The sequence below is a fragment of the Dermochelys coriacea genome, chromosome 10 (genome assembly GCF_009764565.3).
Source record: "Dermochelys coriacea isolate rDerCor1 chromosome 10, rDerCor1.pri.v4, whole genome shotgun sequence".
Taxonomy (NCBI): Eukaryota; Metazoa; Chordata; order Testudines; family Dermochelyidae; genus Dermochelys; species Dermochelys coriacea.
In genome coordinates, this window is record NC_050077.1 from 67,946,473 (window position 1) to 67,961,106 (window position 14,634).

The 14,634-nt window shown below is 40.0% G+C and overlaps 1 long non-coding RNA gene across 1 annotated transcript; it reads right to left on the bottom strand.

The window, feature by feature from the left end:
• Positions 1 to 206: 206 nt before the first annotated feature.
• On the bottom strand, positions 207 to 8,875 carry LOC119862869. The gene is made up of 4 exons (XR_005295410.2): positions 8,641 to 8,875; positions 6,618 to 6,774; positions 2,081 to 2,130; positions 207 to 702 (listed from the first exon to the last, which is right to left on the bottom strand). It is a non-coding gene; the product is annotated as an uncharacterized LOC119862869 (long non-coding RNA).
• Between the last annotated feature and the right edge of the window lie 5,759 nt (positions 8,876 to 14,634).

Below are 14,634 nucleotides of genomic sequence, written 5' to 3' on the forward strand. Positions count from 1 at the left end.
CTAGACTTTTTAGATGCAAGCACAGAGCATGGGCAGGATCTGACTTTTCTCTGAAGTAGGCTCAGCTAGAGGAAAAGTATTGATTTTCACCACAGCCATCCCTCTTTCGAAAGTTATTTCATGTTTGAAAGGAATATGAGGTTATGGAGGAAAAGAAAAAGCACTGAATATTATTTAAGTTTTTATAATTATTTTATTTACAGGCCTCAGTCATTTTATTTTTTGTTCCTGCATAACAAGAAACAAATAATGTGGAAGGTTTTCTTTCACTGCAATGCATAGGGCAGCGCTGTAGTGTAAGTAAGTAATGAGCATTAGCAGTCAGTCAGAGTAGTCTTAGCAGTTAGTGTGTGGGCAGACTTTAGTAGTTATTCCTTCTTCCAACTAGATAACATGGACAATCATACAAAATGAGAAGTATCAATAAGCAAATCATGAATGGGTTGGGTCCATTTGGATAAGGACCCAAACAATGAGGTACTTCTCTAAACCATCCCACACTCTTGAGTCTGCAAAAGAGGATAAACATTTCTCTAAGGCTCTGTGAAATCTGCCAGTTTCAGTTCATGAGGATTTCACAAACGAAAATCAGTAGGTTTGATTATAGACCTTCAGTTGATACTGGCCACTGTGAGAGGCAAGATACTGGACTAAAGGGTCAGATCCAGAATGACAGTTCCTTCATTCCTATGCTTATACTTCCTGTGTGATTGAGGAAAACATAATAATAATTACTTATAAAAGAAACAAAGAGCAATCCACACAACGCTCACATTTTGACATCTTAAGTGGGATAATTGTAATTAAATGGTTTGGAAATATAGCAGAAGAGTTATTGTGTAACTGCCTGTAGCAATATAAAAACAAATTTAGATGTGCATGTGTACAATGTACAAATTAAAATATAGCTGCAGTACATATATTCTAGTCATTTTAATTCTAATATCATTCCTATCCCCTTTATAAAACTGTGACCCTGATTTTTAAAAAAAATTAAGCAATTTCACTTTGTGTTCTCTTTGTACATTTTTCTGAACTTCTGCCTGAAGGACTACTACTGGATACTCACACATCAGCAATCTCCTGTATTCCAAACACTCCTAACACTACAGTGCAAACAGCTGAGACTGCATTTTTTTAAAAGTGAGAGTTGCATATTCTTAAAGAGTTGAAGTATTTTTTAGTTAAAGGGCTCAGCCCTGAACACCCTTCTTGTGCAGAACTCCAGCCAATAGCTCAATAGGAATGCTACACATAGAAGGCTTACACGTTCAGGCCCAGAATCTCTCAGACGTATGTTGTGAGAACAATGACAAACAAACCCACAACACCACACACCCAACAGCCTCGCCTGTATTAAATGCAGCTCTTCATTTATGAAAGAGTAGATTTTTTTAGTATATGGCAAATATCTATGTAATTAAAGTACTGCATTCTAAATCAAAAGCCTGATCCTTCATTCTTTGCTCACTCAAAGCTTCCACTGACTTCACACAGCAACAATGAGGCATATAGGTTTGGTCTAGACTACCAACTTATGTCAGTATAAATACGTTGCTCAGCAGTGTGGAAAATTCAATGTAGTAATGTAGTTATACCGGCCTAACTCCCAGTGTAGACAACGCTATGTCGACCGGGGAAGCCCTCCCGTCAATATAGCTACCGTCTCTTGGGGAGGTGGAGTGCCTACACCAACAGGAGAGCTTCTCCCATCAGCATAGGTAGCATCTTCACAAGCACACTACAGTGGGGCAGCTGTACTGGGGTAGCTGTGCAGTGCTGTACTGTAAACAAGCCCAAATTCTATGTAAGTGTTATAACTTTGTTTTTGTCTCCTATAGAAACTAGCAGACATTTTGTGTTCACTTCAGTGCAGACTGTTGTTACAGAAGAGAACTAGGCACTATATTCTCATGAAAACATCACTTTTGGTCTTTTCTGCTTTCTCAATCTAACATAAAAGTTAGAACGATAGTACGGGTTTGCACTGTGCATTTGTAAAAACATAACACCAAGAAGGTGGTGATATTTTGGGGATTTACATTGGTATCTCCCAATAGAATTAATAAAGAGAACATACCCTAAATGTTCTTAAAATTTCCTCCTTTATGATAAAGAGTGGAAGTTCAGCTGTAAAAGAACATACAGGAAACATGAACCACATTAATACAGCAGTTATAAGGAGTTACTAATAATGAGGTAATTACATAACATAAGAACATAAGAATGGCCCTACTGGGTCATCCCAGAATCCTGTCTTCCAACAGTGGCCAGTGCCAGGTGCCCCGCAGGGAATGAACAGAACAGGTTATCATCAAGTGATCCATCCCCTGTCGCTCATTCCCAGTTTCTGGAATTATATGGAATTATAAATCACATCAAATGTATAACAAAAGGTCATGGACCTCAACTGAAATCTACATGAAAATTGAGTGATGGACTTTGGCAGATCCTGCTAAGGAACAGCAAGTTACAAATTCACTGAGCCCAGCAGAGGGAATTAGATGAACTAAATACAAGATCATTCATTCCTCAGTTGACTCTGAAGTAAAACACTTCTGCATGAAATATACACTAAAGCTTTCAGCACTGATACTTACAGTGACTTATTTAAAACACCAGACATTGGAACATTATGGAAAAACTGGTGAATAGATTCCTACCAGTTTGACAAGCCTTAATACTATTACTTATGCTCAGAAACAAGGCCCAAAATTCTTGTACGCTGATATATGACAATACGGGAATGTCTGTCATCAAACTGTATTGTATAGTAAAAGCTGCAGAAATATGTCTTCAATTCTTTTATGAACAAGGTAAATTTCTTCTGTCAAGCCAGAGCAGTGTGTAAATTCCAAGACAAATTACAGATGAATGAAGTAATAAAATGAGAAGGGCTTAATTACCTCATAATTTAAAATGTGAAGATGTCTGGTATTTTTTAACATTTTTGTTAAAATGTTGTTGTTTAACATTGTTAAAAGAGGCTGTTTTAATGGAAGCTATTTTATCTGTGTACTTTAAATATATTTTAAGTGAGGTTATCAACTTTGGGGGAGATTTTCAAAGAACAATGGGGGCCCCCCACTCCCACTGGTTCTCACCTCTTTGTCCTTGGTGCCTTCAAAATCTGTTCTTTTATGTTATTTCCTTCCACTGAAATCTCATTGAAATCAGTGGAACATCCAGACATACAAAATGTGGTACTGTAGGTTAATCTACACCATCCAGCAGTCAGCTACTGCATTAAATCAACTTAGATATTTTTCTAACTGTTCATTCTTTCCACAGAACACAGAGTGCAAACCTGGTGCAGAAGTTTTAGAGCGTGTTTTAGTGTCTTAAGGCATCAACTGAATCCTGCCATTTGAAAAAATGAGAGGGAAAAACATGGCAACCCAAACTGTTACTCTTCAGAAGGATTCACCCCTGGAAAAACACTGCTTATATTCAGTGAAATGGCCTCCCTGGACACTAGTCACCCCATCTTCTCAGTCTCTCATTCCCCTCGCCATAAATCCACTCCATCTCTCATATCCATGTTTCAGAGTAGCAGCCGTGTTAGTCTGTATTCTCAAAAAGAAAAGGAGTACTTGTGGCACCTTAGAGACTAACAAATTTATTAGAGCATAAGCTTTCGTGAGCTACAGCTCACTTCATCGGATGCACATCCGATGAAGTGAGCTGTAGCTCACGAAAGCTTATGCTCTAATAAATTTGTTAGTCTCTAAGGTGCCACAAGTACTCCTTTTCTCATATCCATGTGACCCTTGTCTCTTCCCAACACTGTGCACAGCTATTAGAGTGCTTGGTCACAGGTCTACAGTCCTATGTTAAATTTGGTTCAAAACCCAGCCCTGATTATTTTCAATCCATCAGAAAGTGGAAGAGCAAATTTAACAAGATATTTATATTTAATTGGAAGAAAAAGTGGGTTTGTGGACTGCCCCAGGGGCATACAGAACTGAAGCAGAGTGGGAAGAACAACATTCTTATCTATCAAAACAGAGTAATTTCTAGTCCTGAGGTATTGTTTCACAAAGTGAAGGAAACCCCCACTTTTCTTACGGCCAATGGTAACAGGTTTCACAGTCTGATGACAAAAGATTTTTATCTATAACTTGTACAGAAGGCTTTCTAGTGCATGGTAGTTTCAATCCCATAATGGAACATAAGCTATTAACTGTTCTTTTCTTTTATGCAATAGAATTAATTAAACTAATTAAACACCAGTGACTGGGAACACCAATATCAATTACTATGGTTTCAGAGTAGCAGCCGTGTTAGTCTGTATTCGCAAAAAGAAAAGGAGTACTTGTGGCACCTTAGAGACTAACAAATTTATTAGAGCATAAGCTTTCGTGAGCTACAGCTCACTTCATCGGATGCATTGCATCGGAATGCATCTGATGAAGTGAGCTGTAGCTCACGAAAGCTTATGCTCTAATAAATTTGTTAGTCTCTAAGGTGCCACAAGTACTCCTTTTCTTTTTATCAATTACTATGTTTGCAAATTAGTGAGTTAGCAAACAGTATTGCCAACTCTTGTGATTTTATGAATCTAATGATAGTTGGGACTTTTCCTGAAAGTCCCAACTCTGGCAGATGTGATTACATGAGAATCTCTGCTTCCATTAAAAACAAAAACAATCTAGGTTTCCAGCACTCAGGGTTGCAGAGAGTGAGTTTGAAAACATGACCCAGGTGAACTCAAAACCGGAAGACAACTAAAAAGAACCCCAAATGTATTGTTTTTTAAAGATATCATGATTATCAAGCCAATCCCTTTTTATTTTATGGCCTGATTCATGGTTTTTGAATACTTGTGTTTGGGGCAATACTGAAAACACCACAATATTCAAACAAAAACAAACAACCAACACTCCAAGGAACCTACAAGACAAAATTAATTTATTCATTTGCATCCGGAGTCTGCAAGTTGCCAAGCAGCTCCCAGTTGGAGCTGAGGGCACTCAGCACCTCTACAATTTGTTCAATACTGTACAGGATTGGGCCCATATTTAGCAAGTGTAGTTAAATAATTTATGAAAATACTTTGTAAATCTCCATGTTATAGTATAGTATAGACTATAAAATCAACAAAGTCTTGGTAATATGAAACTTTAGTACAGCACTCTGGCCCTAATTCAGCAAAACACTTAAGCAAGTTTATAAAGTTAAGTACCTACTTCAGTGTGGTGACTATTCCGTACCTCTCTTTTTAAATCTTTGCTGAGAAATACAGAGAGGCTGGTGGCTTCTGGATGCACTTTAGAGGGTGCCCAAATTATTTAAATCACATTTTATTTTATTTTATTCTTCATTCAGGGAAATGGGTCTAGCGCTTTCAAGCAGTCAGAGGTATGGGCCACTCATAAACTGGTTACAGAGTAGCAGCCGCGTTAGTCTGTATCCGGAAAAAGAAAAGTAGTACTTGTGGCACTTTAGAGACTAATAAATTTATTTGAACATGAGCTTTAGCTATAGCTCACAAAATCCCAGGCCCCGCCGCCACTCCACCCCTTCCCCCAAGCCTCCGCCCCGCCTCTTTCCAGCTTCTGCCCCCTCCCATGAGTGACACTGGGAGCTGGCAGGGTGTGGTGGAGCAGGGTAGTCTGAGTCGCGGGCTGCTGCTGGCGCCAGAACCCTGGTCACCGTCCAGAGCACCCTAAAACCCGTATCCCGAAGCGCGGGGTCCCCCAAAGCGCGGGGCCTGGGGCAGGTGCCCTGGTCCATCCTATGGACGTGGCTCTGAGTAAGGCGAATAATATGGATTTTGTGTATGTTAAGCTGATGTAGCGTTCATGACTAATGCTTGTTTTTTCTGAATAGATATGACTATTAAAGCTGCAGTATTTATATGCCACGGCTGTGTAGTGTTGTGTTCTTGCAGAATAGACTGGGGGAGAGGTGGTGAACAGGGCAACATTAACAATACTCCAGGACTTGTGAACTTCTGCATATTTTAAAATGTTTTAGTGAGAATCTTTTACAGGAAACTGCCTTTCCCCCCAGATTTGGGGATTTGTTATTTTTTCTTTTAAAAAAAAAAACCCACTTTTTTGTAAGCAGAATAAAAAAGATAAAATATTAAAGGGTCAAATTCAGCCCTATGCTTTGTAGTTTGTTGGGTGTTGCCATGTGGTGCTGTTGTAATGGCGCAAAAGCTAGTTTTATACAGTTTGGTGGAGTGTGCCCTCAGAACTCACTCAATGCTCCAGGAGCCAGTTTACTCATGTTGTTTAATCTGGTCATTTGAACAGCTAATCCTTTCTTCAGAACATGGCTTTTTTTAAGATACTTCAATGCCTTTACAATTGATTTGGGTTTATCTGTGTTGTGTCTATTCATAGCTTGTGTTCCAATGTCTCCAAAATATATTTTAATATAATTTTTATATCCAAGTTTCACCATTGGTCTAGCATATCGTATCAGGTGGGGTCATCTTTCTTCCCAGACCAGTTCTTTCTAACGCTTCGAGCTAGGTCATCTCCCCTCCAAATGACCCTTTTGCTGGGCCTTAAGTGTTGCATTTCACAGGCTGGTGTGTAAATTTCTGCCTGACCCACCAAGCTATTGTTTTTGATGGGTGTACTCATTGTCATTGCGGAGCATACCTTCATCTGGCTTGGTGGAATGTTTCCCCCCATAAATCTTCACCTCCTCACCTTCCTTGGTTATCAGATATCAATTTATTAACGACCGTAGTTGGTCTGTCACATCCATTTTACCACATTTTTAAGGGAAATTGAAGTCAAAGTTTATTAGGGAGATCTGCCAAAATAAATAAATAAGGAACAAAATCTGTCTGGGCATCATTCTAAAAGTACAGGATCTATCATTAAGCAGGAATTTACACAGACAGAAATGTAGAACTCAATACAATTCAACAAGCCACATTGTTTTAATAGCCACATCAGTAGAAGGCAGAAGATCTGTAGCTCTGTAAATCAGGAGTAAGTCTATAGAAGTCAATTGATTTACACCAGTATAAAACTGGTGTAAAGGAGTTCAGAAGCAGGGCCCACTGTATCTGATGTATTCTGTGCAGTTCTTCCTGGTTAATCTAAGGGATGGCTGTGTCAATCAACCAAAGCAGAGGACACTCTCATGTTAGGTTTATAGGAGAGATCATCTGATTTTCTTGGCACTCATCCCATTTATGGAAAGTGATTTCAGCAGAGACATAGACTACACATGGGACAGGGACTGAATGCCAGACATGATACTCCAAAGATGCCAAAAAGGGAGGGCATTTTTAAATTATCCTGTGGGAACTGCAATTAGCCTCCCTGACTCTGGAGGTCAGGAGACCTGAAAAACTCCTTTAGGTGCTACAAAGGCAATTTTGTATTAAACAAGCCTTTAAAGAAAAGTAGAACTTGGAACAATAGCAGGTACAAATGGGCTTCTTACTTTAAACATACTTTAAATCACGTTTCATTAGTTTGCTCAGCAAACTTTCACCAAAGGTTGCCTGGAATTCTGTATATTGATTCAAGTCATGCTTCAATAAATGTTCAACATGACTTCAATGGATGAGTGAGTTTACATTTGTGGCTGCTCAGTTTACTAGCAGACAATGCTTCTAATCCCTGTGGAGATGCTATTAGCCATTGGTTGACCTGAAATTCACATGAGCTGGCTCAAATTCCAGGGTTGGTCTGCTCTGCATAGTTTGCCTTACATTTTTTTGACCAGTGGCTTAAGTAAGTGTTGTTTGAGTTCAGAAAAAAAAAGTGGAGGGAACTGAGCATGATTTAAAAAAGTTTCAGCAGACTTCACTAATGAATGGTAGCTTGATGGGGCAGTAAGTCTTAAAGGACTCTTTCCAAAAGTAAATATTATAGACTTTTTATCAGACCCATGTTATGCAGATCCATCCCACTGACTGGAATTGAGTTTCCTAACTCTTCCAGTCATTTTTGTAGGCTTTGCATTCTCTAAAGTTATTAGATATCAATATAAAACACTCTTTCTTTGCAAAGGAACTGAGGAAAATGAGCAAGGCAGATGTCTATTTTTAAATACTAGGGACATGTTCCAATACTACACTGATGGACCATTGTCACCAACCCCATCAACATCTCTTGTCTCCTCATTGGTCTTTTGGCTTCTCCCCATGTGTTCACTTGCTGCAGCCTCATGGCAACACAACTCATTGGTAGAAGGCACTTCTATCCATGTTCTTAGAGTGAGACTGATTGAGGGGTTTATGTTCCTTGAGCATCTCTCCTTAGAGTTCTCTTTTCTTTCAGGAGAACTGCATGTTATTACTAATACAACAGTTGTTGTAAGAAAGTTTCCCCCCAGAGTCCAAGATTTTTCCAAAGTGGCTAGTGATTCTGGGTGCATCTGCTTTTTGGTGCCCAACCCGAGATAACTTCAAGAGGTTTGATTTGCAGAAAGTGCAGAACATTTGCCCTTGAAAATCAGGCCCCTTTCAGCTTTCTCAGATTGGGGACACAAAAACTGAAACACTCAAAATCACTTTTGAAAACCTTGTCCAGAGAGAAAATAGAATTAAAACAAAGGAATGGTTTGCTTAACCTATCTAAATTTACAGTTCTCAAAAGCTAAAGTAGGTAGGCCTTTTCAGCATACTTACAGAACAGAAAAGAAAAACAGCAAATAGCTTACATCTTCTGAAAGCAATGTCCTCTCTCTGACCCATACAGTCAGCCTCTCATCATCATGCTGCTGTCCAGATAGCAACTCCTTTGCATCCACAGATCTTTCTTATCAAGCCCTTGTGGCTGGGTCAGCTTTTATGTTCTGTCCCAGCTCCCTTGATCTAGGGCAGCTACCCCTCACTTTCCAAAGTGATTTTTCTCCTGTTACTTATACACACAGTAGGGTTTGGACTCACCATTTGCTCTTGGAGATGGACCACTGAGTATAAAAAGGCCAATTAACAGTGACTAATATATGACTTTCAAAGGCTCAATGATCTACCTCAGATACCGACTGTAGCAGAGTGGTCACCCACTCCTGCCCTAAAGGGCTTGAAATCAGCCCTGGGAGAGGGCTGTGGCTGGAAGCAAGCAGTTCCCAGGCTGATTGGGGGAAGCAGGCTCAGCTGTGGACATGCCCCAATCAGGGCTCAGCTGGCTCTTATAAGAAGGCAGTGGGCCAGTAACAGATAGAGTCTCCTCTAGCTGTAGAGGAAGCCAGCCAGCCAGCCAAGGTACCTGGTGTGGAGCAGGCTTGGGGAAAGCTAGAGGAGCTGGGAAGCTCTAGATTGGAGAAGTCCTAGGCTGCAGGCCTGGCAGATGGCCTAAGATAGGTACTGGAGTTGCAGGGGGTAGCCCATGGGTAGGCAGAGGCAGCAGGTCCAAACTCCCCTTGCCTGTGATAATTGGCTTATACACTACAGTCTGCTTCAGTGTGTGGGGCCTCAATGGTGACTGGCAGTAGCCAAAGACTGAGGTGGGGATAGTGGGTGGGGGTTCCCTGGGGAGGGGAGACCCAGAAACTGTGGGGGTACTGCCAGGTGGCAGCACCCTGGGTAAAAGGGGCACTGGGGTCTGGGAGGGACATGGGGGGCCTGTGACAAGTGGGACACTACCTGCAGAGAGTGCTCTGGAGGCTGGGAGAGCTAATTCCCTGAGAGACCAGCAGGAGGTGCTGCAGGGGTGAGTCTTGCACCATGACACCATCTTGGTTGACTGTCTGCAGTTTCAGTCAGGCCTCTTGTTAAAATCCCCTAAACAATTTTTCTTTTTCAAAAGAAACTTGAATTAAGGGTTCAGTTCCCAAACCCTCTGCCATGACTATATAAGTACTTAAATAGACAGATGCATATAGATGTGCTGTTAATTTGGCCTTGCAGAAGACCATCTACAGGCAAAGAGCAACAACAGCAAAAGTTGGAGTTTACCACTTCCCCAATCCTGGTTATTTCAATGAGGTGTGGCCTTCAAAGTTTAGGCAGGGGATTGTGTACACAGGAAAGCTATTGCGAAATAAGCCTGGGTATAAATTTAGAGCATAATAGCTATCCTGCACTGGTTCCCATGTGGGCTCTCTTATATGGCACAAAATGTGTCATTTTGAACTTTAGTCCAGTCCACTTCCAAAGTGGATTAATCCCTGCGAGCTATTTCCCTATGTAGACAAGACCTCAGTGAGATCATTTCAATGCTACATTCACTAAGCAAAAACAATTTCTTTTTTTCTCCCCTTTCCTTAAAAAAAGGCAATAATGAAGCTTAATATCTCTGGGGGGGGCTTTTTTTTAGTTGGGTTGTCTTCTTTTTATATTTAATTCAAAAATCTAATCTGCAGCAAAATTTCAAATGTAAAAATTATTAACATAGAATATAAATAGTCTATTTTCTCTAACATTTGTTACTAGGTATCTGGACTAATATATGGTAAGCTATTCAAAATGGATGATAGCACAACATACAAAGTGTGACTTACAAGTGTTTTTAACTTTAAATGCCCTGATTTTTGAACTCCTTGTACATCAAAAACTCCCTGGTTGGTAATATAAAGGCAGAATTCCAACTCACTTCCTTGGTATTTTTTCTATAGAATTTTTTTAGTCTTGCCATAGATTCAAGAACATGGATGGTATAAACTCCTTTATCCAGAAATTACTTTCTTAACTATATAAATAAAAAATATGGTAAAATTTAAGTTCTGAGCACTCACTGCTACATCAGGTTTTTTTTGGGGGGGGGGGGGCAGGGAAAGTGTTGCCAATTAAAGAGAAAATGAGAATTTCAGTTTTGGTTTAACATGGCCTTGCCATTTTCACTAGCTAATCAAGTTCTATAGGGACTGTACACAAGTGTGTAGTGATTCCACTTATCTTGTACAGGTCCATCCTAAAAAGATGCATGGTTGATTACTTCCCATTCACTGTTATTTCCTGTCCATCTCAGGGGTAAGTCTTTATCTCATTAATAACATTACATTTTTCTATAGTGCATTTTATTCACTTGTGAAAGTTAATGAGACCATGCTAGCTTAGAGTCCTGGAGAAGGAATGTGATCCTTATAAATAGCATATCTAGAAGTAGCAAGACTTTTGCTAACATATACAAAAGCACATTTCAAATATGTCCTGTGTATTTTTGGGTTAGACATTCTTTGTTAGTTCCTTGTTCTAAGACTCAATGGCTGCATCAACACTGTGAAAATTAATGTTACATTATTTATTACAGTAAGCTCAGATAAGTCAAAACAGGAGTATGTCAGGGGCATGTCATGTCTGCAGTCCTCCTCAACATTGCTATTGACTGAGTAATGCAGCGTAGAACAGAAGAATGCCAAGAGGCATTAAATGAACACCCTTCTCATCTCTTGAAGACCTAGACTTCACAGATCATCTCAAGCTCCTATCACATACTCAACACCATATAAAAGAAAAAACTCAATTCAACACATCCAGCCAGCAAATTGGACAGAAAATAAACTGCAATAAGACAGATATCATGGCCTTTAATATTGCCTCACCATCACCAGTATGGATAGAGGATTGTTCTCACCCATGTAGAAACATTCACATACTTGGGCAGCACCATCAGCCAGGAAGGTGGAACAAGCCAGGACATCCGAAACAAAATCAATAAAGCCAGGAACACCTTCAAGTGTTTAAATACAGTCTGGAAATCCTCAAAATACAACACCCAAACCAAACTCAAGATTTACCAGAGCTGCATACTTTCAACATTACTTTATAGTGCAGAATGCTGGGGAATGAGAGAGTATGACATGTCCAAACTGTCTTCATTCCATACAACCTGCCTCCAAAAAATCCTCTATCTTTTGGCCCAGGAAAAATCTCAAACCTAGATCTATTGATACAGTGCAGCCATGAGGATATGAGCACCATCCTTGCCAGGATTGGCCATGTGCTTCAGATGTAAACTGATTCCATCCCCAGAGTAGCAATAAGATGGACACCTGAAAGCAAGCAAAAATGAGGCAGCCCGAAAACAACATGGCAAAGAGCTGTGGAAGCTGAGCTGAAAAACCTGGGGCACAGTTGGGGAAGCATTGAAAGTCCTGCCAGAAACACAGGATTGGAGGAGCTTTGTCACTGCCCTAAAGGCCAGAGGCATAATGGGAACATGATAAAGGCCCCAGTTAAAGTTGGGAGACATTGTACTAGGTACTGTACAAATACACGGGAAGACAGTCCTTTCCGAAAAGAGCCCACAGTCTACACTGACAAGACTGACCCAAGAAATTGTTTCCATTTTACAGACAGAGCTGAGGTACAAAGATTGTCTCACAGGACTTGTGTGACTGAGATCTAACACCGTTGAGTCTTTTGGGGGAGCCTCTGTTTATCAGTCCCATAGGTTCTGTATAGGTGTAGCAATGGTTATACACTCAATCACAACTAGATTTTAGCATGCCAATAAAGTACCTTTTTTATGTGTACCTTTTACCTATCATTATAACAAAATTACTGTGGACTAGCTGCCATGTCTTCAAGATGCTTCTTCCCATATGTCAACGAAGGGCTGGTTGTATGATGGATTCTTATCTATTCTTACCTTTGACCATATGTAAAAATACTTAAATTCTTGTTATCTTATAAGTAACCTCTTTACATTCTTTCCTTAAGTTTACACACATAACTGGTTTGTGGTTCTGCTTAACGTGCATGGGGTTTTTTCCCTACTTTTTTGTACAAGTCAGAACTTTTAAATTTAACTTTTTGAATACACCCCAAAAACCATATAATTGGTCAGTTCATCGTCAGGAATTTTTTAAAACTCTTTTTTTAAAAATCTTCAATGTATATAATCTTATTTATTGATCTAATCTGATTTAAACACGAATGTTTTGACGGCAAGTAACAGTGACAATCATTGAGACGTAAAAATGTGAAGTGATATTAATTAAAAATACTCATTAATATAGTGATCAAATACAAGCATTGTCTTTCCCCTGTGGTACATGCTCATAACTTTAAGGAAAAAAATCTGAACATTCAGAAGTGGTCTAAACTTTGTATCTGCCCAGGAGTGAAAATTTTTTGAAGGTTTAGCACAAAATCCCTTAATGTTGTGCCTCCTGTATGTATTCATGTCTGCTGGCACTTTTTACTGCCATTGTCTGTCTGTGCAGAACCAACACACTTAAGAGACTGAGGTGGACTCTCCTCCTTACTGTACATCATCAAACTGCCTTGTAAGCTGTTTTTTAATTATTGTGAAGATGCAGAATATGACCATGTCTCCAGCCCTATCCCCACTGCATAACATGGTGGTTATAATTTTTTAATTTATTTGTGCTACTGTAGTTCCTAGAAGTCCTAGTCATGAACCAGGACCCCTTGTGCTAGCTGTTGTACAAACAGAACAAAACCATGGCCTCTTCCACTAAGAGTTGACCACCTAGAGTCTTGATCCTGCTTCTATTTACTTCAGTGGTTTAGGGTTAGGGTCTGGTTACTCTAAACCATTGTGTTTTGTAAAAGGAACAAACTGTTGCGTGAAGCCTCAGCAGAAAGACTAAGCGTTGCATGAGCAAAGAAAACGAAGTTCCCTCTTAACCTAAGCTGTCCCTATGGGCCCCAGTTGAAGCATATTGGCGGGGGAGTGTGGAGAAGTCTGCACTGATGCTGCCTGGGACGGTTTTGTGGACAAACTGGAAACTTCTAGTTAGGTTACAATGCTCTTAATGCCGAACCATTCATTAGTGCTGAAGTGCTCTATAAGACAAAACACTTTCTTGTGCTATTGCCCCAGGAGGGCTTCTAGCACTTTGACGCTCCTTTCCCTAAAAATTGTATTGCTCCTATCCTGACATTGTTTTATACACTTCAGTGGGAATTATGCATGCAGAAGGAATGCAGGCTCAGTAAGTATCAATTCCAAAACATATCTGATTTTTCACTAGGCCAGGCAGTCTGCGTCTTGAGATTGATGATGAACTGGGGTCTCCTACAGTCTTGACCCACTAGCACAAAGGAAAAATTACAATCCGCTTCACTCCTTCTGTCCTTTTTGCAACCATGTATGAAATGTAGTAATAGCACTACTTGAGATACTTGTTTGCATTAACTTGGGGTGACAAAATTCACCATAAGCCAATTAAACAAATTAATTTGTTTGTTCCAAGAAAGTTGAATTACTTAAATTTACTCTGCTTTACATATTTTCTCTACATATTTTATGCAGCAGCAGCACACCCCAAGCTGACCAGCTCTTTTAATAGAACAGAACTGGTTTGTTACCTCTTCTTCTCTTTCTCTCTCTTTTTCTCCCCCTTTTCCCCCCCCCAACTAATAAAATAAACCAGTTATCCACGTGCACCAAGTTCTCATGTGGCTGTGTTTTCCAGTCAATGCAGAGATGCGCGCACATACAGAAGATATCTAGTCACTGGGAATTATCCACTTCATAAAAGACAGTGTAGGTGGCCTAATAATGAATTTGAATAAGATTTTCTTCTTGCGTTGAAAAAAAAATTCCTCAATCAAAAGTAAATCAAGGGGAAGTGGCAGCCTGGTGGACCGGATAGACCACCTGCAATCCCATCACATGACTGCCTCAGAGGCTACTATCTAGGATCAGCAGAAATGTCTGTGGAGGTTTGTCGGGGTTCCTTCCCCAGTCTGAACTCTAGGGCACAGATGTGGGGACCTGTATGAAAGACCCCCCTAAG